The sequence below is a fragment of the Cupressus sempervirens genome, chromosome 8 (assembly GCF_028749045.1).
Source record: "Cupressus sempervirens isolate cs-2001-9-10 chromosome 8, ASM2874904v1, whole genome shotgun sequence".
In the NCBI taxonomy this organism is placed as follows: Eukaryota; Viridiplantae; Streptophyta; class Pinopsida; order Cupressales; family Cupressaceae; genus Cupressus; species Cupressus sempervirens.
The window spans coordinates 32,323,774-32,350,681 of NC_143125.1; positions in this window are offsets into that span (position 1 = coordinate 32,323,774).

Genomic DNA, 26,908 nt, shown 5'->3' on the forward strand with positions numbered 1-26,908 from the left:
AGAGATACCTTAGACTCAACTCATAAGACTCCTATAACCATCCACTAGATTCAAAACTTTGAAAATAAATCCCCCCAAAAATTTCTTCTTGCTGCCCCCGGATAGACCTGCACTCAGACACAAATAACTCTTGAACCAGATCTAAACTCTTCAATTTCTCTGGTGAAGATGGGCGTAATTAGGCCTATAATAACATATCCAAAGCTCATGAAAATCCAACAATGCATTTGGGAGATATTACCCATGCACTGAGACTAATTTTTTGCAAACATACCGAATTTGACCCAAAACTAAAACTTTTTAATCTTCTGCAAACTATCAACTTGTTTCCAGTGAGAAGATAAGAAAAATCCATTCAAAACTCAAACCATCGAAAACTTGCACAAAGACAAAATAAAAAAACATTCCATATCTCTCCAAATTTGATTCGTGTCTTACATAGCCGACTGGCTCACCCTTAAAACTGACTTTCTTTTTCCTATTAAAGGATGTGAAATGTTTTCTTCTTATTTTAGAAAAGAAGAACGTCTTCTATCCAAAAAAAGGATAAGAATCTGAAGCATTTTTTCTACCAATATTAGATAGCTGTTTTCTAAGTCAGAAATATTCCAAAAACTGCCTACTACCTATTATTGGATTCTAAAAAATCATTAAACACTCCACCTACGAACTAAAAAAAAACTATTCTAATTTAAGATCCACACACCTGGTCCTAGGTGGCTATATTTGGAGAGCTTATCAAACTGCTACTCTAGGTATGCCACCACATGTAGGACGTTATTACAAACTTCAAAAACTAAAAGCATTTAAAACATAACATTAAATTTCTTATTACATTTTCAACAATGTTGCCTCCTATAGCGTTTCTCTTCTCTGCCACTGCCGCACTTGTGAGGATATGGAGGAATTTTTTAAAAAAAGTTTTAAGGTATCCTATTTGGGGGACTTTTTGACGAATGACATGTTTATAATCATTTTGTATTTTTGGTCGAGTTTGAGACCTTCATGCCTATTTGGCCAAAATGTTTTTGGAGATGTCCCCTCATTTTATAATTTTTTTTATGTTCATTGATATCAAATGCTGTAATATATCGATGATTAATACTTGTACATATTGTGACGATGCTGGGTTTTCTTTCTGGTTTTTTCCTAGTTGAGCTCTTGAACTAGTTTTAGTAAAAATAATATATTTAGTGGTTCACCAATTTTTGCCAAAAAAAAAAACCAACTAATACTAAAATATAAAACTAGGAAATGATAATTATTTAATCTATATTATTTATGAAATAATGTTTAGTATGATAGTTCAAATAATTAAAAAATAAAATAAATTCAATGAGTATATAAAGAAATAAAATTAGATACAAGAGATAATATTGTAGAAAGTATGTTAATTTTATAAATAGAATTTAATAATAAATAATAATAAACACAAATGAGTAAGTAAATAAATAATATACCATAGAATAATATAAATTAACTAAATCTGATGAAAAGTCAAGAGATGTTTAACAAATAGACATGACTCCTTAAAATTAAGATATTAAAGGGAGAAGAGTTTATTTTAGAGAGGATAAAAAAAGGAGAAGAGAGGAGTTCAAAAAGGAAAAATGGAAGAGGAAAATAATATGAAAGAAATAATGAAGTGACTTTTTGAAATGGTATCAATGATATTGAAAGGATGTGAACCTTTCAAAGGGTCATAATTATGAATAGTTGCGACTCTTCAAAAATATTGTGATTATAAAGTAGTGGAACTTTCCAAAAAAATTTAGCTATGGAGTGTTGTGATCTTTTGAAAGTATTATAACTATAAAGTGTTGTGACTTTTCAAAGGATTTGTATTATGAAAGGGTGCGACTCTTGGAAAAGAAGAATGTAAGAAAGGTATGTTTATGAATTATATTTGTTTAATTATGTTTATGAATTTATTTATTTTAATGAGCCATACTTGTGGATAATATTTTGTTAGCTCATGGGGTTAACACCATGGATATTAACGAGACTTGAAGCATGGAGCATGTGAGATAGTAATATTTCTATTGTCTACCATGGATGAGAATCAAAGTGAATTCAAAGCATGGAGTAGGTGAGATATTAATATCTACATTGTCTACCATGGCCAAGAATCAATATCGAAGCATGGAACATGGAGATATTAAGATCTCCATTATCCGCCATGGTTGATAATTGATGTGCTAGAAGATTATAATGTTGTTCAAAAATATGCATATGTCATTGGCCTTAGACAGAGGATGCTCGTCCAATAAGAATCTTAAGGGGTGCAGTCTCGAGATGATGGCGAGGTAGCTATGAGATAAGAGGTCCAATATGGAGATGTTAAGATTGGGGCTAACTTAGAAGGTAGAATAAGATAGTTTTATTATTATTATGATTCTAACTAGTTTTATTATTATTATGATTCTAATACTTATTTTACTGGTATTACTTGTCCCTAACTAACCCTATTAGTGGGGACATTATAGATATTGCATTAGTAGTTGGTATGGTGGCAATATTCTTAGCAAATCCTAAAGAAAACCATATGATGAAAATAAAAAGAATCATGAGGTATATGAAAGATACTAAAGACTATGGATTATGGTATAAGAAAGGAGGCACTTTAGATTTGAAAGCCTTTACAGATGCTAATTGGGTAGGAAGTGTTGATGATACAAAAAGTATTGGTGGTGGAACTTTTTTTCTTGGTAAAAGACTAGTGTCTTGGACAAGCAAGAAGCATAATTATATTTCTTAGTCTACAACAGAGGTAGAGTATGTGGCTGCAGTAGTTAATTGCTCTAATGTTGTTTGGTTCAAGCAACTGTTGGTAGGTATGAAGGTAGAGATCAAGAATACAATGGTTATCTTCTTTGATAACATCAGTGCAATTAATATATCAAAGAATCCTATGATACATACCAAGAGAAAGTACATTGCTAAAAAATATCATTTTTTGAGATAATTGGTGCAAGGTAAATAAGTAAGATTGGAATATGTGAATACTAAAGAATAAATTATAGACATATTCACTAATCCATTACTGAGAGATGAATTTTTGTATCTAAGAGGTAAGTTAGGGGTTATTCCCCTATTTGAAACTCACTAAATGAAGTTAAGTGATGCATCAACTAGTGCATATTAAAGATCAATCAATTGATGCAGTATTGAGGAGGGAAAATGCATATGAATCTATACATTAGGTACATTGATATTCACTAAATATTTTCTTTGGAATGAGATATCAAAGAGGGAGAGTTTTTTGTCATTTTCACAAAATTTTTATAAAGGGAGACCTCTATGATGAGGGAGAATTATTCATAGAGATATCAAAGAGGAAGAACTTGGGTCTAATATCAAAGAAAGAAGAGTTTTCTATCAAAAGATGTTGAAGATACAATTTTCTAACAGAGGGAGAAATTGAAGGCAGAGGGAGTTCACACTGATAGAGGGAGTTCTCAAGGATGAGAATCAAAATGAAACTAATGATATTTTTCTCTAAAAATTTCATTTTATTATGACATGTTGTGTTGGCATCAATGCCAAAGAGGGAGATTGTTAAAAATAATTGGTTAATTGTGTATTATCTTTGATGTTACACAAAATGTCACATCTTTACTAGTCAATGTATACTGAGCTCACTCAAGTAATGAAGACAATTTCTTGTGTCTACCAAGCATTCTAGAGTTTTCCAAGTTTAGAAGATAGTGTCAACTAAGTTCACTCGTGAGACAAAGAGAAGTTTGCAGAAGTTGAATGTTAACCGAGCTCACTCAATTTTAGAAGGGAAAGTTGGATGGAACAAGTGTTAACTAAGCTCACTCGGTCACCAAAGGAACTTTGTGTAGATGTAGTGTTAACTAAGTTCATTTGGTTAACACATGAAAATTATTTCTAAGTTAGTGTTTACCGAGCAAGGTCAACTAATGAAGGATTTTCTTGTTTTGGCATATTGAGTTCAATAGATTTGTTTTTTGGTTCTAGCTAATTGAGGAGATGAATATTAATGTGTATAAGTTTATTGAAGAATAGAAGATGCTAAGAGGAAGCTTAGAAGGATAAGAAAAATATCCTTGTGGAGCTGAAAAGATATATTTAATTAGAAAGGATCAAGTATACAAGCCATATTTGAGATTTGTAATCAAAAATTTAGTTGCATCATAAATTAGGTTATCTCATTGTTACTCTCTAACCATTGTAGTAGTGATCTAAATCTTTTAACAGAGTTGGTTTAACAACTATTTGTAAATCCTCTAATAAGGTAGCTTTTCTAGATTGAAATGTCTAAAGACCTCTAACAAGGCCACTTCTAATAGGGTGATTAAATCCTCTAATAGAGTCACAACTAACAATGTGTTTTGTAACCTTTAATAGAGTTAGCTCCTAATAGGGCTCACTTTAGAAGAGTGAAAACTAGTAGTTAGTTACAATTGGTGGATTTTCCCAAATTGGGTTTCCACGTTAAATCTTGGTGTCAATTGTATTCATGTTATTTCTTTCATGTGTATGCAACTAAGTTAAGCAAGGTTAATCACAGATAATATCTTAAGATTTTCATGTTAAGTATTTGCTAAGTTACAACATTTACTAGTTTAAACTGAGTGCCTATATGTTTGCTAAGCATCAATATTTTTAGTAAAGTTTATGTTTTGTGTTGACATATAAGGGATCTAGGATTTATTTTTATCGTAACTGATTCACCCCTCCCCTCTTAGTTATTATTTTACATTCATTTGAGATATTATCCACTTATATTATGCCTCAATAGTCAATATAATATTTATTAAATCAAGTCTATTGAGAACCGCATAATCTACTCCATGAGTTTGGGAAAATGTATTGGAAACTAATCTTTCCTTATGTCATTCCACTAAAATATTTGTATGTAATTTGACTTTATATATCCATTTCACACCAATCACTTACTTGTCTTTGAGAAGTTGAAATAATCACAAGTATTAATCTTATGAATGAAACTCATCTCATCATACATAACATCAACCCATAAGTTAGTTCTTTCACTTCTTTATACACAGAGGGTTAAACTTTAATTATACTAAGAAAAGAAAAATTAACAACTCGATTTATATTGAACTCATTCGATAAATTGAATTACATATCTTTCTTAGAGTTTATATTGGGGGTTAATTTTCACCTATGTTTGTGCTACAAGAATTACGTAAACTTGGAGGAATGGAACTAGAGATTGAACTCCCACTTGAGTTTGTGTGGAGAGGAGGAACTATTATCTCCCATGTTGATGATTATTGATGGATTTTATTTCAAAACATCTATCCACTAACATACTCTCCCTTCATCAAGACTTACATCTCGAGTAAAACCCATTGTTGTGTGTTAGGATTATGGCATCTATATCCTTTACTTGTAGTAGAATATCCCACAAATATACAAAGTTTGGATCTGGCTTCCAAATTTTTCCACTTTTAAACTAGAACATTCATACTTGGAAAGAAACCAAAGACTCAAGGCATGTGACCATTCAAGCCTCTTTTTGAGTGACGATTCAAATTTCTTTAATGGGACTTTAGTTGAGAATATATATAGTAGTGGTAATTGCTTCTCCCAAAAAATGAAATATTTTTATCTACATTGTGCTTTATGCCATTAGCATAATAATATGTTTTTCTTTTAGAAATACCATTATATTGAGTTTTATGCATTGTAGTAGGTTGGCTTTATTTGCCATTTTTTCCTTCAGAAAAATCATTAGAAGTAAACTCTCCCTTCCATCTATTCTAACTATCTTGACATAGTAGCCCCTTATCTTTTGGACCAACGCTTTAAAATTATTGAATTATTTAAATAATTTAGCTTCCTGCTAAATAAAATTAAATCAAGTGTGGTTAGAGAAATCATCAATGAAAGTGAAAAAATAAAGGTTCTTACTGAATGATTATAGTTGGATGATAGTACAATTATCAACATGTAGAAGATCTAAAGTATATATGGCTCTCTTAGATTTGTTCATCAAAAAACTATTAGGATGATGTTTATCATGTGAACACCCTAAAAAAACTTCTTTTACCTTAATTTTAGGAATCTCTATCCCCTTATTATTCTTATTTAATAATGTTAGCCCTTCAAATTTTAGATGACCATATAGTTGATGCCATAACCATGAATCATCTATGGTTGATTTGAGTGCATGCAAATTTCATTAGACCAATAAGAGAGGAAATAATCCACTTTCAATCATATAAGTCTTTGCTACAAGATGATGATTATTAGATTTATCAAGTAATTTGTGTTGGTTATCTCCTTACACTACTATATATTTTTTCCTACAAGCTACCTAATGCCAAAAGTCTATGATATAACTTTGGCACAAAAAGTATTATGACTATGGATAGTTTCTCTTGTAGAGTCTTGACTGGAAGGGTAATTTTTCCCATGAAAATAACCACCTTATCATCTCCAAACTTGACTTCTCATCAAATTATTTAATTGGATGAAAAAAACAATATTTTACCTATTATGTGATTAGAGTAGACACTCTAAAAAAACAATACATTACCTTAGTATTATTTTTCTATATTCCATACAAAGAATGTAGAATTAATGACATTGGAAAAAAATCAATATAATTTATTCTTGACTTATTCATGTTATATTTATTCTTTTCACACTCTAATTCATAGAGACCATACCTTTCACAATATCTACTGATGAAGGGTGCTCCCCTTAATACCACAAATACATAATAGAAACAAAGAAATAAAAATGATCAATGAGAACAAAATATGGGCTTCTTATTATCACCACAAATGTGAAATTACAAAATTTTGAAATATAATATGCAAACCCACATGGGCACATTCCTTACAATAAATCGCAATACAAAGTTGCAAACTATTATCCAGATTTATTCTACACAATGTATGGACATTCCTTAAATATGTAGTTTTACACTACTTAGGAAAGTTCTAGACATCAAACCCTAACCTTTGATATCAACTAACTCTAAAATTACATATAGGGTTGTCTTGATATAACTTTCTGACTTATTTTTGAAATTTTGGTCGGCCCAACTTTGGAAGGCCATAACTTTCAAACTGTTTCTTCGATTAGCTATTATAACCACCTTTTGGAATCCTTAGCTTCTGATCTACAATTCCTAATTGGTGTAAGATCTAGTCAACCTCATTTTGGAGCCCATTCAAGGCCTCTAAGGTCTTCAACAATGAGCCTAAATTTTTTATATCAAATTTGCACACCAAAATTCTATAATAAATCCATGAATACTCATGATATGGCACTAAGCCTCAACTAGTAGGCTCATATATGCAAGATGAACATCAACATCTAAAATTAAGACATTTCAAGCTCATATGACTAATTTACTAAGTATCAAGCCTCTAGAAAAAATAAATCTGCACTGAGACAACCCTTATTGAAGAAAAAAAAAGGAAATATTTTTGGGTGATGAAAGATTCCTCTTACACCCAGGATGTTCTTACATCAAACACCCAAGGTAATTTCAGAAGTGACCCCACCACATCTAAGGTGTTCAAAGGAAAACCAAGATGGTTAACCTCCTTCCTTGGTAGCCATGATGAATATTCTACAGGCCTCCCTTTCCACTTGATCAGGTATCTTTATAAGTTCTATTTCTTGTACTTTTTCCAACATGATTGTCCAATATCTCCTCAATCTCCTTTATCACTAAAATAGCTACTGGAATACTCCATAGTGCTTCTGAAACTTCATCCCCATCACCTCATTCATAATACTCTATTAAATATGAAATGTTAAATATTGTTGAAATATTTAGTTCAATAGGAAACTTCACTTCATAAGCATTTCCAAAATCATGCCTTTTCACTATCTTGCAGGGTCCAAACTTCTTCATTTTCAACTTATTATATGTACCCACTATAAAATGCTCCTTTTCAAATGAACCATTAATTCATCTCTAATTTGAAATTCCTTATACCTCCTTTTCACATCTTCCTTAGCTTTGTACTATGTATTCATCTTAATAATGTGATGCAGGAGCATATTGGGTTTTCTCAGTGGCTACTTTGGAGTTCATGGGAGGAGGCTCGATAGTTTCTATAAAGGGTTCTTGGACTAGTACTTAGTTGAAGAAGAGGTGCTCAAAAGAGGTTACTTGATCATGTCTTGGTAGTTTTTGGTTGTGAACTCGATGGATGAATGGACTAAACAATCCTAGAGGTGCTTAGTTGTTAAAGGAGCTCAGTATATCTTGGGGCACTCGACCGTTGAAGATGCTCAATGATGCTTGTAGGAACTTGATAGATATAAGGAGCTTGGTAAAGGTTGGTTTTAGTATTTCTCAAGTTTCTCAATCTTTGAAGGAGTTTGGTTTATGAAGGAACCCAGTCTGTGAAGGAGGAACTCAACATATACTAGGGATATTAGCTAGTTTGGTTGTTGTGTTGACTGAGTGACTCAGTCAATGAAGGGGCTTGGTTATGCTTGAGGATTTGATGATGCTTGGTGGTGGTTTCTAACACTTGGTCATGTTTTGATTTTATGTATTTCTCAAGTTATCTATGAGCCAAAATTTTGGCATTTAATTTGGGTTGTGGGTATTTAATGAGTGTTGCAGTTGTCTTGTGGCTTATGTATATATTTAATGTGAGGGTTTATTTTAATTTGTATTGGGATAGGTATGCTGCAGTAGCAGAGTGGGAAATAAAATAAGAAATATTTTATGTTTTCGATATTTAAATTTAATGTTTTCAATAAACTTCCTACATGTGGTGGCATAACTAGAGTAGCAGTTCGATAAGCTCTCCAGATATAGCCACCTAGGACCAGGTATAGGTTTTTTAAATTAGAATAGTTTGAATTCATAGATAATGATTGTCAGATTCCAATAATAGGTAGTAGGTAGTTTTGGATTCTTATCCTTTTCTTGGATAGAAGACGAAAAAAAATGTGGATATTTAAAATGTGGCCTACTGCATGATTGTCAGATTCCAATAATAGGTAGTAGGCAGTTTCGGATTCTTATCCTTTTTTTGGATAGAAGACGAAAAAACATTTCTCATCCTTTTATTAGAAAAGGAGAGTCAGTTTTAAATAAGCCAGTTGGCTATGTAAGAGAGGCATTCAAATTTGGGTAATAGAGAAAGTTTCAATTTTTGCCTTAGAAAGGATATAGATAATCAACTATGGAGTTTGGCAGCAATTCGATCTTGGTCTCTCTTGTCAAAGTGCAAATATATTTTCTTTGAGGACATTCCAGGTTAAAGATCTTGGTGTGTGGGTGAAGATAAACTATGGAGATTTATATATTCTGATTAATCCAATCTTGAGTTTGGTTCAAGTTCGATCCCAGCTGATTGATGTCATGCCCCTTGAAGTAACTTAGTTGAGTGACTGATTCCTCCTAAGTTTTCCAAGGTGTGGCTCTGCATCATTTTTGGTATTAGAGCCTTTGTGAAGGTTTCCAGATTGATGAGTTTGAGCCTTTGAAGCAACCCTTCGAGTTGAGTATATCCACGACAGGTTTCCAAAGTGTAGCTCTGCATCATAATGGAAGAAGAAGAAGCAAAAAGACAAAGCTATAGCCAAAGACATTCTATATTCTGAACAAAGTGCAAGTGCAAGAATAAGGTATGCAAAGTTATAGTTGACAGTGGTTCCTTTGAAAATATAATCTCAATAGAAATGGTTGAGAAACTAAATCTTCCAAGAGTACCTCATGATTTACCTTACAGAGCTTATGGGTTAGGAGATGAATAGTGGATTGATGTCTTTGAAAATTCATATGTTTCTTTTAACATTGGACCATATTTTGATACCATTGAATGTGATATTATGCCTTTAAAAGATTGTCACTTGATTTTGGGAAGAGCATGGCAATATGATAGGTCAACCATATATGATTGTAGAGAGAACACATATACTGTCAACAAGAATGGGAAGAAGATGATTTTGCTTCCATTGAAGGATGATACAACATGGAAGGAATCAAGAAGTATAGGTCTTATTGATAGGATAGCATTTCCAATGCATGATGAAGTGAAAGAAGTTTTGGTAGAGGCAAATGAAACTATAGAGAAGGCAGCCATAAAGAGTGTAGATGTATGTGAAGTTGGTACAAAAATCTCAACAATGATAGATGTAAGTTGTCCTTTGGAAGGGAAAGAACCTGAAGAGCAGAAAGAAGATAAATTGCAAAAAGTAAATGTTGATGAGAAGAATAAAGAGGAAAGTCCTATGGGATTTGAGTGTGAACAATTTGTGGTTGGAACAGTAACATGTCCTTTGAAAATAGAGAAGAGTACAATGTTGGAAGGCACTCCTATGGAAAAGATTTTGGAGGCAACTGATGAAGCCTTAAATATGCATAATGAAGAAAAATGTCAAGAGGAATGGCATGAAGATGAAGCTAAGGAATGTGTAACAACAAGTTCTAAAGAAGAATCTGATTTATGGAAAAAATTTGCAGCCATTGTGGGAGAATGGAAAAGGCATGGCGGTAGTATGGAAACTCAGCTTGAAGAAGAAAGGAAAGAGTGCAATACTGTTATTGTTCTTGAGCAAATTTGTAATAAGAAAGAGATATTTGAAAGTGATATTACTACATAAGATCAAGATGATGATAAATATTTAATAAAGGAAGAAGAGCTAAATACGATTCTTAAGATTCAAGATGTGAAACTGGTTGATAGTCAAGAAGCAGATAAGTTTATGGTTACTATTGATGAAGATAGATATGATGCACATTACATGGTGTATAAGGAAGCTCATATTCAAAAAGAGAACTCAAATAATCTTAATGCTGATGATATGTTTTCTTGTAATAATGTTTATGTAGGGATGCAGATTTCATGTGTAGTGAATCATGCTGGAGAATTTTCTGTGACATTTACAGCATTAAAGAATCAAAGCTACAAGGTGGAGAAGTTGGATATTATTTTTGTTTTTCTTGTAGATATGCTCATCCTAGTTCAAAGAAATTGGAAAGTTTGAAAGAAGAATGAGATTCATTTCTACAACACATCATCTCAAGAGGACTTGAGATTCATTCTACAGGGGAGTATGCTGCAGTAGCAGAGTGCGAAATAAAATAAGAAATATTTTATGTTTTCAATATTTAAATTTAATTTTTTCAATAAATGTCCTACATGTGGTGGCATACCTAGAGTAGCAATTCAATAAGCTCTCCAGATATAGCCACCTAGGACCAGGTATAGGTTTTTTAAATTAGAATAGTTTTAATTCGTAGATAATGATTGTCAGATTCCAATAATAGGTAGTAGGCAGTTTTGGATTCTTATCCTTTTCTTGGATAGAAGACAAAAAAAAATGTGGATATTTAAAATGTGGCCTACTGCATGATTGTCAGATTCCAATAATAGGTAGTAGGCAGTTTCAAATTCTTATCCTTTTTTTGGATGGAAGATGAAAAAATGTTTCTCATCCTTTTATTAGAAAAGGAGAGTCGGTTTTAAATAAGCCGGTTGGCTATGTAAGAGAGGCATTCAAATTTGGGTAATAGAGAAAGTTTTAGTTTTTGCCTTAGAAAGGATATAGATAATCAACTATGGAGTTTGGCGGCAATTCAATCTTGGTCTCTCTTGTCAAAGTGCAAATATATTTTCTTTGAGGACATTCTGGGTTAAAGATCTTGGTGTACGGATGAAGATAAAATATGGAGATTTATATATTCTGATTAATCCAATCTTGAGTTTGGTTCGAGTTCGATCCTGGCTGATTGATGTCATGCCCCTTGAAGTAACTCAGTTGAGTGACTGATTCCTCCTGAGTTTTCCAAGGTGTGGCTCTGCATCAAGGTAAACCTATGGCTTAGTTGGGAATAAGTAAGGGGTTCTTGAGGAGTCTTAAGGTATTCATTTTAGGAGGAGTGAATCTTGAGTTCATCATGGAGTAGCTAAAGATAAAAGTTTTCCTAAGTGTGTGGACAAAGTGCCAAATGTGAGGCAATTTACACTTAGATATTGGGTCTAGTTTGAGAAGGGCTAGTAGATGAGGCTTGGGAAATAAGGACATTTCTTGGTGGGATTGTGAGCATAAGTTTACATCTTCCTTGAAGATTTAGATACCTATGTATGGATTTTGGCTAGCTATTGTTGGGATTGGATCTTGAGGATCTTGTAGAATTGATATTATTTGCTATTGTATTTGGTTGTAATTGGGAAGGCCTTATAGCTTGGCACAATGCATGTAACCAATTATTTATGAATAAAGAGTTGTGTTTGGTACTAGATCTTGTATCTTATATTGTTTTTTCAACGTGTGGTAATTTTTTAGGGGCTAGGAAATCTCCTTTGGGGATTCTCCTACCTTTCAATGTGTCATGATGTGCTTCCTCTCCCCTTCATGGATATTCTTCAAATGTTTGGCAAATTCTTCTTGTAATGCTCCACTTGGAGATCCTTGGAACAAGCATAAAACATGTAATAAATATTTTTTTCTTAAGATAAGCTACTTAAAAATGACATGAAGAAACCCAGTGCAAGAGTGAAACATCTAAACAAAGTAATAAGAATAGGGAATATGGTTAAGCTTACATGTTCACCTCCCCCAACAAAAGTCTTACAAACACTTCCAAAGATCCCCAAGCACCAAAAGAGAACACAAACCAAGAGAATACCCAAATGAACTTTAGATATAATTTATGTATTCAAGGAGGGAATACAAAACTATTAGTCCCAAACAAGACATTCATTTTAAGCCCAAGAACAAGTTCCTAGCATGGTTAAACATACAAGTCCATTTCCAACTAACCATAAAATAATCCAAAATTACAAGCAGAGACCAACAATGACCATGCACAAGATGAAGGATCAAAGTTGCCACCACTTAACTACTGGACACCATGCTGAAAGTTAAATGCTAAATCTTGAAATTTGGCTAAGCCTGAAATCTTGAAGCCCTACAAATTGGCTAAGTCTAAATTTTTGAAGCTCTAAAATTTCCTAGAATCTTTATCTTATCTCAGAGAGGTCTAAAACAAATCTCAAATGAATCATCACATAATTAAAATATATCTTAAGTATAAGAAATTTCCCCTTGTTTCTTGTGTGAGGAAGTACACTGGTCTCTAGTCTCATGTGAGAGAGTGCATTTCCTCCATGTGAGGAAGTGTACTACTCCATGCAAGGATTCCCATCACGTTGTGTGAGGAAATACACACTCCACACGAGGAAGTACATTATCACGTGAGGGAGAATATATGTTTGCATGAGACAATACATTCTTGCATGAGAAGCTACCTTTCCCATGCGAGGATTGCCAACAACACAAAAATGAAACAAGATAAAAATGCATATAAACATAAAACTTGCACATCAGGGAGGACTAGATTCACGTAAATCAAGGAATGGTCACTCGAGAGCATAATAGACAAGACACCAAGCAATAGGAAGGAGAATACATCCATCCATGTAATCTATAACAACATGTGGAAAGAAAAATTGTAATGAACATACATGGTTCATAAACCAAACATCATATGAAGGAAATCATAAACATTTAAGCACCAACACAAATAATACTCATGCATGGTTCCTCCCAACCATAATAGCATCATGAGACCTCAAAGGCCCTAGCCATACCCCACACTTAACATCCCAAGCTACCAACTAGATAGTCAAAGTTGTCTTATGAGGGCGTTACTACTACAAAAGTAACTAACATCATAAGAACAAGAATATCTAACATGCTAATCCATAAAAGAATAGATACTCCAACTAGTAGTGAATCACATCATCTAACCATATGTTATAACATCATAATAAAGGAATACATTGAATGAAAACTAATATCATCAAAACATTATATCCATACATTCCAAAGAAAGCATAAATCATAAGGGAAAAAATACTCCATAAAACCCAAAATACCAAGTGAAACATCAAGCACCGGACGCATTGGAATAATAGACCACCTTTGTACACTGGTCCCTAGGAGTGGTATAGGTAGATACACCTCCCAACCATGCAAAAACCATGGATTCACTCCTACCATGATATTGATAGAGATAATGATCCAAACAAAAACACACATAAAACAACATCCATGGCTAACACTCACACTAGATAGTAAAGATGACTGAAACCAAGATCATGGCACAATGCAACTACAATAGGTCCCGGTCAGACACTCAATGGGTAATGATGTAGGGACTCAATGGAGGGTGAGTCACTTGGCATTAAGTAGCCCAAGCTAGAATAAGGTTCATAATGAATCTATTAGGAAACCATCACACAGGTGCAGAATGAATCCCTCAGGAAACCATCACACTCACATGGAACAAATCCCTTAGGAAAGCATCATATCATACCTTTAGAGAAACTATACAAGCATTAATTTATCTAAATTAAGTTTTATCACCCATTGATTTATTTAGTTATCACTTATTTAAAAACTTCTTCATGCCAAATAGGAAAATAGTAACCAAGGTTGCAAGAGAAGCCTCTCTACTGTCTACCCTACATACCCATGCTCATCATATGATGAGTTCCCATAGGCATGCATATTCCCAACCCAAACCTAATGAACATAACTCAACTAAAATATAATTGGGAGTTTGGGCCTCATAAGTCACTTGACAAATGCACACACATGTGCTTGTGTGTGACACACCACCATCACGAAGATCATAAAACAAGGGCTGGATGAGAACACAAGCAAAAAAAATTCAACTGAAAATAAGCTTGAGAGGATGGATATGACACACATCCAAAAAAAATATAAAAGTACTACAACAATGGTCTGATTGACATCCTATGGATGATCCAAGTCCATGACCAACATCATGCCAAGAAAATCTAAGAAAATTGGGTGACACACAAATCAAGGTAAAAACCTCAAAACTCAAAAACTTCAAAATTAAAATCCATTTGGTCTTAGGGCACAAAAGCCATGAAAATCTAATAAAATTTAGGTTTTGAAACCTATGCAAAATAACCAGCATAACGGTATGAAACCCCAAATCCTCATCCCAAAAATTGCAAAAATATTCATACTTGTCCAACTAGATAGAAGTAACAATTAGAAATGAAGGGGAACACTAGTTCTCTTCATCCTAACATACATCTACCAGAAACAAAAATAGAAATGGATCTAAAACACAAAAATGGAAGAGTCTAAAAGGGTTTAAATGGGAATCAATGAGATAAAATGAATGTCTATGGAAGCTGCCAAAAGTCACAAAAAACCAAGGTCTCCTCGAGATGGATCCAATGAGATCGATCTCACAAAGATCCCACATCCATAATTCCCACAATGAAAAAGAAACAATCCTCCAAAAGAGGATTTTGGAAAAAGTTCTCAAATTTCTAATTTCCAAAAGTGAGGAATTAATTTCCTCTTTGGATACTTATTCATTTTTCGAGTGAATAATCGATTAGGGTAAATAACCAAGAAAACTAGTTAAACCCCGAATCAACCAAAATGAAACTAGGCTAGTCCAAGTAATTGAAATTCATCTATGGAAAAGATGCTAGAAATTAAATCAATTAAAATAAAGCCCAAAAACCCTTAAACTAAAATCATAGAATTCCTTAACAACTTCCATGACAATGCAAGCCTTTAAATGTACAGACACATTCACAAGTCTAATCACATAATGCAATTGAGTTGAGATTTATTAAATCACTAGAATGTTTAATTTAAAAACTTAAGTAAGATATGTTGACCATACATGGATGACATTGGTAAAATACGAACAATTGAATCACTAACTCCATGTGTGACTGCCAAGGACATAAATCCCACACACTAAACAACATGATCAAGTACAATTACATTAAATAATATAGTTGAAGCAATAAATGAATTGAATCACCTAATTTAACCATTTATTTAATTGTACTAAAATAATCCATTTACATCACTTGCTTTCACATAAACATCATGAAGAAAGATCATTAGGGTTGCATCCATCATGATGACTTACAAAAATCTATTGGGATAGGCACTACACTTGTTCTTTAACACTATTAATTTCTCCTATATCCAATTGCCTCAATTCATAAGAATTTTTAGGATTTCTCTCATATACAATCTGGAATGGTGATTTACTAGTAATCCTATTGAAAAAAATTATTATATGAAAATTCTTCATATGGTAAAATCAAATCCCAACCCTTTGGTTTATCACCAACCAAGCATCTTAGTAAATTCCCCAAACTCTGATTCATAACTTCAGTTTTTCCATTAGTCTATGGATAATGTGATGAATTGAACTTCAAATTTGTCTTCAATTTCTTCCACAATATATGCCAGAAATACCTAACAAACTTCACTAGTAGAATTTTGGCAAATAAATGATCACGTGACTAAAAAATGTAGTCACAAGACTAAAAATTTAGTCATGTGACTAAAAGTGATCAAATTCAACTAATGTTTCAAGTAATTTATAAGTATAAGTGGCTAAATAAATGACCAATTTGGTCATCATGTAAAATCACAAGGTTAGGCAAAGATAAGTGACTAAATAAATGATCAAATAGGTGACTAAAACATTAGTCACTAATAATTGGTCACCCAAACAAATGGCTAAATGAATGATCAATGAAATTTTTATAATATTCATACATTCTTTATTTAAAAAAAAAAATTCATTCCTAACTAATGGAATTGTTGTCCTATCAATAAATCATTATTAGTTAACTTCCTTAAATGTCTTCTCAATAGATATTGAACTCGACATGAACTAAAAATTACCCCAATCTGTACTCAAACTCCTAGAAAACTATCTATGAACTCCTCAAATTTAAGATTTGTTTTTAAAGTAAAGAAGATTATAAATATTTGTGATTTTTTGCAAAATTTTACTAGGTTTTACTTCATGAAGATATAGGGATTAATATGGTAGGAGCCTATTGTAGTATTTCTTGAATTTATTTTAAATTTTTAGTGATATATATGTTTTTATTTTTACCTTAAAAGATCAGTATTTCTTAAATTTCTAATTTTAACATTTTAGTACTATAACAACACTAAAGTATAGCTTCAAAGGCAAAAAATTATAGATTAGGTCAACTTTATGCAATGAGTGAGATACAAGCTATTACAACTAAGAGTATATTTATTTGATTCATACTCACTTTCATTTTTACAAATATTCACAAGAACAAATTCTATCTTCTAATTTCATCAAATTTATTTTCTAAAGAGAGTATTTGAAATAATGTGTTAAAGTGATCTAACTAACTTGAAAATTTTGAGAATAAACCTTGAACCTTTCAATTTTAAATTTAATTTTAGGCATGCTTGTTTCCCTCCACTTGATTTCCTGCATCAAATTGAAGTCTCAGAAATTTCACTTATAGATTTAGAGTTGAGACTAGAACCTTAATATAATATTATCTAGTGCCTAGTGCCATTATCATTTTAGGTTATATTACAAAATCACATGACCTCATTTAATCCTCAAATTATTTGTCACATAGCCAATTTTTAAGGTAGATATAAAGAATTGAGACTATAAATTATCACAAATCATATTTGTATATAAATTCAAATATGTATGAACTACTATTTATGCAAGAGTTTTTTTTATCTTACATTTATTTAGATGAACCTAAAATTTCCTACATAACTTAGAGTTGTGGTTTTACGATTTTTCATTTTATTTTCAAATCTAATATTTATATTGCATTTCTATTTTAGATCATATTAGTGTTTAGCCAAACCAATGAAAGTTTCTTCTTCATCCATTTAACATTTTGTTTGTTAATGAGATTTTGTTGTTATTTTAGCCATTCTTTAATTTTTTAATATCTCAATATAAGAATTAATATTATATATATATATATTCAATAACTTAATATTAAGAAATTTACTCAATTGTATAAATGAAATATGAAAGATTGGGTCATGTCAATGTTTTAACATAACCTATTCATATATCTAAGAATATCCTTGTTTATTAAATTGGTTGAGATTTTCTTGTTTAAATTTAGTTTTGTATATGGCACATTCAATTTCTTTTGTATAGTGTCACTTTCAAATTATTGATTAGGATAAGTGATCCTATATTTAAGTAGTTTTGAATTCCTATTATGACCAAGTCCACATTATAATATTTTTATATTTGTACTATGTTTGTATTATTCCTAACCTTCTTAATATCAAGTTTAACTAGCTATGTTATACACATTCTTCTTATTTAAAAAATGGTCAAATCATAATTATGAGTTTATTTAGATCAATTATATGACATATAATATATTTTAATATGTGAAATAATTGTAACTATGACATCAATTTTCTATATTTGTGATGCACAAATTAGTTCACCTTAACTCCTATCAAAATTTATTGAAAAAGTTGTATCTTTGAAAACTTTCTTCCTAGAAAATACCTATAAATAGTCAAATATATGTCTTGATTTGATAATGAAAAAATAAATTAAGAAATAATATATTGTCAAACATACAATCTAATTTGAAAGATAAACAAAATTTAAATCATTGCCCTGAATTTTAATTTGCTAAAATTTTCAAGTTTCTATATGTTTAAATACTTTTGGTTCATCAATAGAACAAGTCCAAATTTCATGTTACATTGCTAAAGAATATCTTTCATTATCATATAGACAAAAAAGTATCACTAATCAAACATGGAAAAATATTGACATTTTAAATTTTTTATTAGTTAGGTCTTTTTAATTCATATTGTAGATTATCATTTGTGTCATGCACGAAATATAGGGGCAAAAACACACGTAATTTATTATTATTATTATTTTTAAAATTAATAACACCACTAAGTTGATTAGGGGTTTTGATAAAGTTTACTATGTTTGATTTACGAGTTAAACTATGGGGATGTTGCAATATAGATAGATGTTCCCCTATCAAAACCCTAAGAACTGCATCTCAGTCTTAAAAACATGTAGAAATAGATCGTTTAATTAAACTTTCATTATTAAATCAAATAATTAAATTAAACAATCCAATTTCAATTGATTAAAAGATTTAACTCATTATCACTTTTATTTACTTTAAAAAATATTTAAATCATTCCGATAACAATTTAAATAATTATAGATCTAATTATTTTGAAATATGAAAACCATAGAACTAATTCTAATTATCCAAATGTTTTGAAATAAAAAGAATTCACTAATTCATATAACATCACATCAAATAATTACACTTTATTTAAACTTTATCCTAATAACAATTTTATTTAAATCTATAATCTATTAAAATTAAAACATAATAACATTATCTACTAATCGAACATTTTCTACAAACTAACAATTTCTAACTCAAAATTTTTTACTAATCTAAAAATACTTTAATAAATTAAAATAATACTAATTTGCAAATTTAACATGATATAATCACTAACATTTAGATAAACTATTTAACTAATCTCTACTACTCACTTTAATTAATACTAATTTAAAATATTTAAAGTATAACTAAACTATCAAAACATAATAATTACTTAGAATTAAAACTAACTAAAACAAACACTTAAACTTAAAACTAAACTAAATTAATTAACTTTTAACTAAAACTAAAATGAATATAAATATTAATATTACTAAAATCTAATGCTACTAAATTCCTAATTCTAACTAAATAACATAATACTAATATTTAAAATAACAACATTAACCACAACTTTGAATAATACTAAATCCAAAAATCTATGAAATTCTAACACAATTTAATTCCTAACTAACATACCCTAGTAAACTTCTACCCACCTATTCCAACTTGGCCACTTGGCCCTACCCCCCTCCAATTCTTCCTTGGCTTGCGTTCCCAAACCACGCACTACCCAAGGTCTATATCCCCATGAAGTACACGTCCATCAAGGTGAAATAGGTCAGTCAGTAAGGAGGGAGGTGGAAGCCAAGTTAAAAAAACAATCTTCCAAGACAAGAGAAGTACGCCTAGGCCAAGTAGATGGAGGCAAAAAGGTAAGCACAAAAAAAGAGTTTGAAAACTTTTTAAAATAAAATCAGACCTGCACACCATTAATCCCCCACTCAAATCCAATTTGTAATGTCACATGGGTCAATTCACATGTATGGGGAAAAATGGGAATTAAAGTCCTGTCCAATCAAATGTTTTAAACCAAACTTCCCGCATGCCCCCCATTCCCGTCCCCACCCCCCCCTTACACAATAATATTAAAAACCCTGCCAAGTCCAAATTCGCCTAGGAACATGTAGGGTGTAGTCAATTCATAAAGTTTTCTAGGTAGGAAAAGATGGAACAAAGAGTTATGCTTTTAAGTAGATAGTGTTTTAGGATATTTAGGATATTTTCATATATTTTCTTTCTTTATTTTTTTTTAATATAAATTTTAAAGGAGTAATTTCTCTATACAAACTTCAAAGAGTTTTTTTGCTCTAGGGAGTTTTTTTTTTCAAGGCCATATTTTTCTAAGTGTTAATTTTTCTAATGCAATTCATTTTTTTGACAAGGGGGTGTATTTTTTTTTCTAGTTAGATTTGGAACATAGGATTAAATGTAATTCCAAAGAATTTGAATAGTATTATTTAACTTTCTCATCCTTATGAATAATTACAAAATTTAAGTACTAACATATATGAAATTTCTCAACATATTTTAAACTTAAAATTGCATAGCTTAGTATATATAACCATGTTATTTGATTAATCTAAATTAAATGAATATGATTATCAATCATGAAAATGCCATAGAAAGAGTGAAACATCATTTCATTTTATTTTTAAGTAACATATGTAAAAACTAAAATGAACTAGAAATATCATAAGCAAGGATATTACTCAATCTTTTTTCTTATTGAACCACCCGATTCAAAGGCTCTGTTGAGAAAGAACCAGGAAGAAAACCCGACATCATTGTCATTTCAACAATGAGTTTAAAAATAATATTTTTACACAAGATTATTATCCTGAGGGAAAAACTCCCAACATATTTGAAATCCATTAACAATTTTGAATTTCTTTCTTGGCCTTTAACAAGGGATCCATTACAAATTCTACAATACATCATAGTGATCGTGGAGAGAACAAAAACTGATTAGGAGACAACCAATCATAACATGAAGTCAAAACCAAACATTCACTCCCATCTCGATTTGCACAACAGGTTCGACATTGAACCAGACTGGGGAGAAGGTGGATATTTCCAATTGGAGACATCAGACACAACACCATAAAAGGTGCCCATTCGGGGCTATAAACTCAAGAAATTTCATCCTTCCATTATTACATTCTAAAACTCTAAACGTGGTTTGTGTTGACAAGTAGGGGCCCATAACACCCTACTCTATTTCCTTCTTCTCATCCTAAGAAGAGACTTTGCATTGTTGGAGTCCAACTAAAGACTTCCTCCCATACATGGCCACTTCTATCCTATCCGAGGGTGAGTAATGCCAATACAACCCATAACAATCCCTTCAAACTTCAAAGCAAAAAAAAACAAAGGAAAAGCATTTAAGAAAACTTATTTCAATCCCTCCCAAACATACTCAACACACACATGAGCATACATATGCAAACAAAATAACTTAACCATGAAACAAAACATGAACAACATGAGCTGATGGATTCCTACCTTCAAAATTGGGTTATGACAATTGAACAAATTTGAGCTAAGCATTCACTTCCTTCTCCTTCTCCTTCAATCTTGAATTGCACTCTAAAACTAGAGGTTGGATGAACACTCAAACCCTCTCAAATTTGCCTCTAAATAAGATCCTAAACTCAACCATCCTCCAAATGTAATAACTCCCCCACTTGCCTAAAAGTTCTAGTGTCTTCTAACTCAACTAGACATAAGGCTAATCTAAAGGTGAAGTTAAAGTTATCCAACTCATGATGAAAACATTCAATTTTTGAAATAAAGAAAAAATGGGATTTCTGAGTGACCATAAAAGTCAAAAACAGGGGCTAGGGGGGTGGAAAATGCCCCCAACCCATACCCATACCCCTTAGGTACTTAAATTTCATGATTTTTGGCCTTTAGGACTAATTATAGACCTATCAAAAGTTAGAAATTTTTAGGACTTTCTAACAACCTTCAAAAATGCAGATTACTCACTAATCCTGATTAGGGTAATTAATCTTGATTATTGACTGATTACCAAAAAAGGTCACAACTGAGTCCAACTTAGATCTTTAGGTTACTTGGTTAACCCTAACAATCATGCTGGAATGCATATACAATTTATGAGTGTCAAGCGATACTATAAAATCACTATTACAAAATATTCACATTTAAAGATTACAAAATGATACATTCATTCAATCCATGATACAAATAAAATATGAACAATGGGCACAATCGGTACATAGGGTTCAGTTTCATTTCTCTATTAAATTTTTTGACTAAAATATCTTGCACACTCATTGCACACATCAATAGCTCAAAAAAATCACACACACACACACACACATCGATAGTCCAACATTATTTTGTATTCTTGTCTATGAATATTTCCAATTTAAATTTAGTCTTTTAGTTCCCCATTTCAAATGCAAGGTATTCAATTATTTTACAAGTTTCCAGAATAATATTTTTCAGTCATGAGGATTTGCAAATTATTCATTGAATCCAATTATTTTCATAAGAACCTACTCTTGTAATAACTAGATGCTAGAGATGACTTAAATATATGCAAATGCAAGAAGAATATGTATCTTACTGAATAATGTCTTCCCCAACCATAAGCCATTGGGATTAAACTTTCTATCTAATTTCTTGACATCAACCTTGGCAATGTTCTATTCCATGGAGCAGACAAAGCATATTCAACCTGGTTAAAGAAGAAATAATTTGCAAATTAGAATTTTTTTTTTATGTTGAATAGTAAATAAGAGATAAATTTTTTAGAAGGCAACAATTTGTAGTACGTCTTCGGGAAGGTTTTCCTCAATATCCTTCAATTGAGTAAAGTTGGCTTTGCAGAAATTTTGCCAAGTAATATTTTGCTAAGGCATTTATTTCTGTCAATCTCCTTCATTTTGTCAAAAATTCAAATGGGTTCCTTCCAAGATTTCTTGTACCATATCCAATAATAAATTAAGTTTTTATTTTCCAGATATTTCCTCAAGTTCTTGACGAGAAACCTCAATTCTCCTATACATGACATATAAAAAATTTAGAGAAAATGAATTTGATTACTCAAATCTGTCTATGCTTGCAACTTCAAAACTATGGATATGCATGGGTTTAGAAACTCAAATAGTATCAACATTTGAAAGATGCTCTTGTTTAGGAAGTATACCTACTTATGTTCCCGATGTTTCGTCTCTAGGAAAGGTTAGAAGTTTCAGGATAAGAGTCCCTTTTACCAATTGGGGAACTGGAGGTCTTCTCCTTGTTAACTGTAGTACAATTATGCAGAATTATCCAAACTCTTATTTCTTTGCTAATGTTGTTGTCTCCATTCATTCAAATTTATCGAGTTCTCAACAAGAAAAAGTTGAATCCTCAAACAGATTTTCTCAAATAGATGTATTGACTGAAACAATCTAGGATGATGTGACAAGGGTTATTAAATGTATGAAACTGGCATACAGAAAACCCCTCACTGGGTATATGGACCAAAGATACTTTATGTTTCTTTCCATGCAAAGTATAATGTGTCAGTAGGCCATCTACAACACTTAGTCTTTGAGCAAGAAAAATAAAATTTATAAAACAAAAATTTCAAGAGAAATCAGGGAATGAGAAAGAAGGAACAATGTAAGCTATAGGTGACAAAAAAAATACCAAGAAAAATCAAGGGATCAAAAAAAAGAAATGAGATAGGAGACAAGTCATGAAATGCATTACATATAATGCATCGGTAGGCCATCTACAACACTTAGTCTCTGAGCAAGAAAAATACAATTTATAAAATAAAAATATCAAGAGAAATCAAGGAATGAGAAAGAAGGAACAAGGTAAGCTATAGGTGACAAAATACCAAGAAAAATCAAGGGATAAAAAAAAAGAAATGAGGTAGGAGACAAGTCATGAAATGCATTACGTTGTGGCACTGAGAAAACTTGATAGTGGAGAGCTAGAAAATTGGGTTGTAAGACACTCTATAATGCCTACAGTCTCAGGTATAAGCCTTGGAGACTTCCATTAGAATATAGAATTTTTGTAGTTCCTACATTTTAGGTTGATAACCAGTCCAACTCCCATAAGAAGATCTTGGAAATGATCCATCAAAAGGAGCTTAAATTAAAAGTCTCTAAAGAAAACCAAACAAGTGCTAGTTTTGGGAGTATTGGAAATTTCCAAACTCTCCTCTCCTTGATAATACTACCATATAGGGTAGTTTTCTATTTCTTCCTCAACTACATTTACACTCCATAACTATTAAGGCATAGTCCAATATCATAAAAATTGTATCATGATACAAGAATTTAAAAAAATCTTACATTACTATTTCTAGGCAGTGATGCATGTTACAAAATATCAAATTATCAATTCAAATGCATGGAGCATGGTCTAGTAGTTCAAATGATTAGAAATTTTAAAAATATCTTACATTATTGTTTCCAAGTGGTGGTGCATGTCATGAAATATCAGTTTATCAACTCAAATGCATGAAGCATGGTCTAGTAGTTCAAATGCCTGGAAATTTTAATAACATATTTTTAGAAATTGAAAATCACTATGAATATAAAACCTTGCACACCTATGTTTATATCTTTCTTTACCTAGCATTACCAAAATTCTTGGAAATTCTTATAACATATTTTTAGAAACTGAAAATTTCTGAGTATAACACCTTGCACACCTCTATTTATATCTTTCTTTACTTATCATCACCAATAATATCTATAAGAACACTTTCCATATTTGAAATGATGTAAATGATTTTCATCTCTCATGACTATCTCCCTTCCATCAATTTTGGGAATAAACATGGTTAGAGGGTAGTAGTCATCACATACTTGAAGGTTCTTAACAATTCTAATAGTCATTCAAGGAGATGTTAATTAAAATCCAAAGGCAATTTCCAACTTCTCACTATGGTAGCACATGAGTAATTCCTTTCCTCATCCTCAATATTGTTTAGTACAGGTCTTGTATCCATGATATACCCTACTTCTTTCATCTCCCAAAATAAGTCCTTGAACATTGCATAGATCTCTTGTATTTGTGGGTGCATTTTTTTTCCTATACTCAAAATGAATAATTATGTTTTATGGAGTTGTGCATCATTTTTTAGTTCCAACTCCAAAAGAAGTATTCCCACAAATTTTCCTAGAATTAGGTTCTTTTGTGATCTACAAGCACCGAGAAAAGACACCTAGACAACCATATCAAGTTTTATTGGCATTTTAATTGTGAAATTTAGTGTGTTTGTAAGAAGGTCAACCATGTATACAGGATGATTCATTCCTAGTAAAATGCAATAAGAGTATCTCATTTGACTAAAGTATGGATAACCCTCATATACCAGGCCTACATGCAAATAATATACCAACAAAGCTTACATGGTCAAGATTGATGCCAAAGTGCTTCATTAATTCAAAAAGTTACATCCTCACTATAGCCATGCATTGCATATCCTACAATCATTGAATTGTGAAAAGTAATGGTGCGACTAAGGGGAAGAAAATAGAGTATTGGATACAATATAGAGAGGGAAGGTTCTTGGGTTTGCTAGTGAGATTTATCTTTACTTTCTTTCATGAATTTGTTATTTGGGAGTATATATAAACACTTGGTATCTTGTTTTCATATTGTGTCTTCATTCTTTATTTTGGGCATCACATAATCCCTTCTAATCATAGTCATGGGAATGAGTGGTATATTGTAGTTACTCTTTCCTCACTGTATTTGTTTCCTTTATGTTGTGAAATCTCTTTTTTAGGTTTTTCCCTTCCCAATAACTTTAAATTAAGAATGAATTGCCGAGTATATTAAGGTACCATATATTTCTCTCTTTACATTTCTTTTAATGTCATGGTACCAAATGAAGAATTATTTTAAAAGAATCTTTATTTTTCCTTAAGGTTGCCTAACTATGAGGTTGAATAATTGCATTCTATTTTAAAATAAGCTAAATAGGTATTTTCCTTTTAGGTTAAACGTGTCGAGTGAATACATATTTTAAATTTTTCCCCAAATTTGTCATTACAAACCATAAATGTAAATGTAATGTTGCTTCTAAAAAATTATCCATTTCCATTTGAATGGTGAACATGTTTTTTGTTTGTTTGAGTGGCACATACAATACTGGTAGAGACAACTTCTAGAAATATAGGGATAGGGATGTCTTTTGTGGTAGTAGAAAAAGGGTACAAGATCTTGCTGATGATGCGCTTGTATACTAGTCTTCAACAGAGAATAACAATCTATCTTTTGTGGTAGTAGCAAACGGATAAAAGATCTTGTTGATAATGCCCTCATATACCAATCTTGAACAAAGAGTAACAATGTGAGCCTTTGGGTCGAACTTGTGCTCACAAATCTTGATAAGGGCATGGGCAATCCCATCAAGAAGGTAGGCCAAATTCAAGAATACAATCTTGATGCCTTCATGCTTCAACAGTTTGAGAATCTTGCAAATATTAAGGTTGGTTTGGTAATGTCTATTTTTAACTGTTGGATTGATATGTTGTTCATATAGATTTATTTTATCATATATTTTATTAGAAAATAAGTATCATATATAATGATCATCTAAAATTAGAAAAATTCCTCACTATTAATATATTTAAGATTAGATGTGATATTTTTCTTATACACATATTGAATCTAAATATATTAGATTAAATTAAAGAATTTATTCATCAATTAAATTCTATATTTATATTTTTAATTATATTACATGATACATTTTTAGATAGATTTAAAACCAAGAAGCAATGATGAATCATATAATATATTTCAAAATTATCTGTTAAAAGAAATAATAATCTAAAAGCACTTAGATTTATTTCTCAAAATTCATAAATAATGATTGATAAAATCTA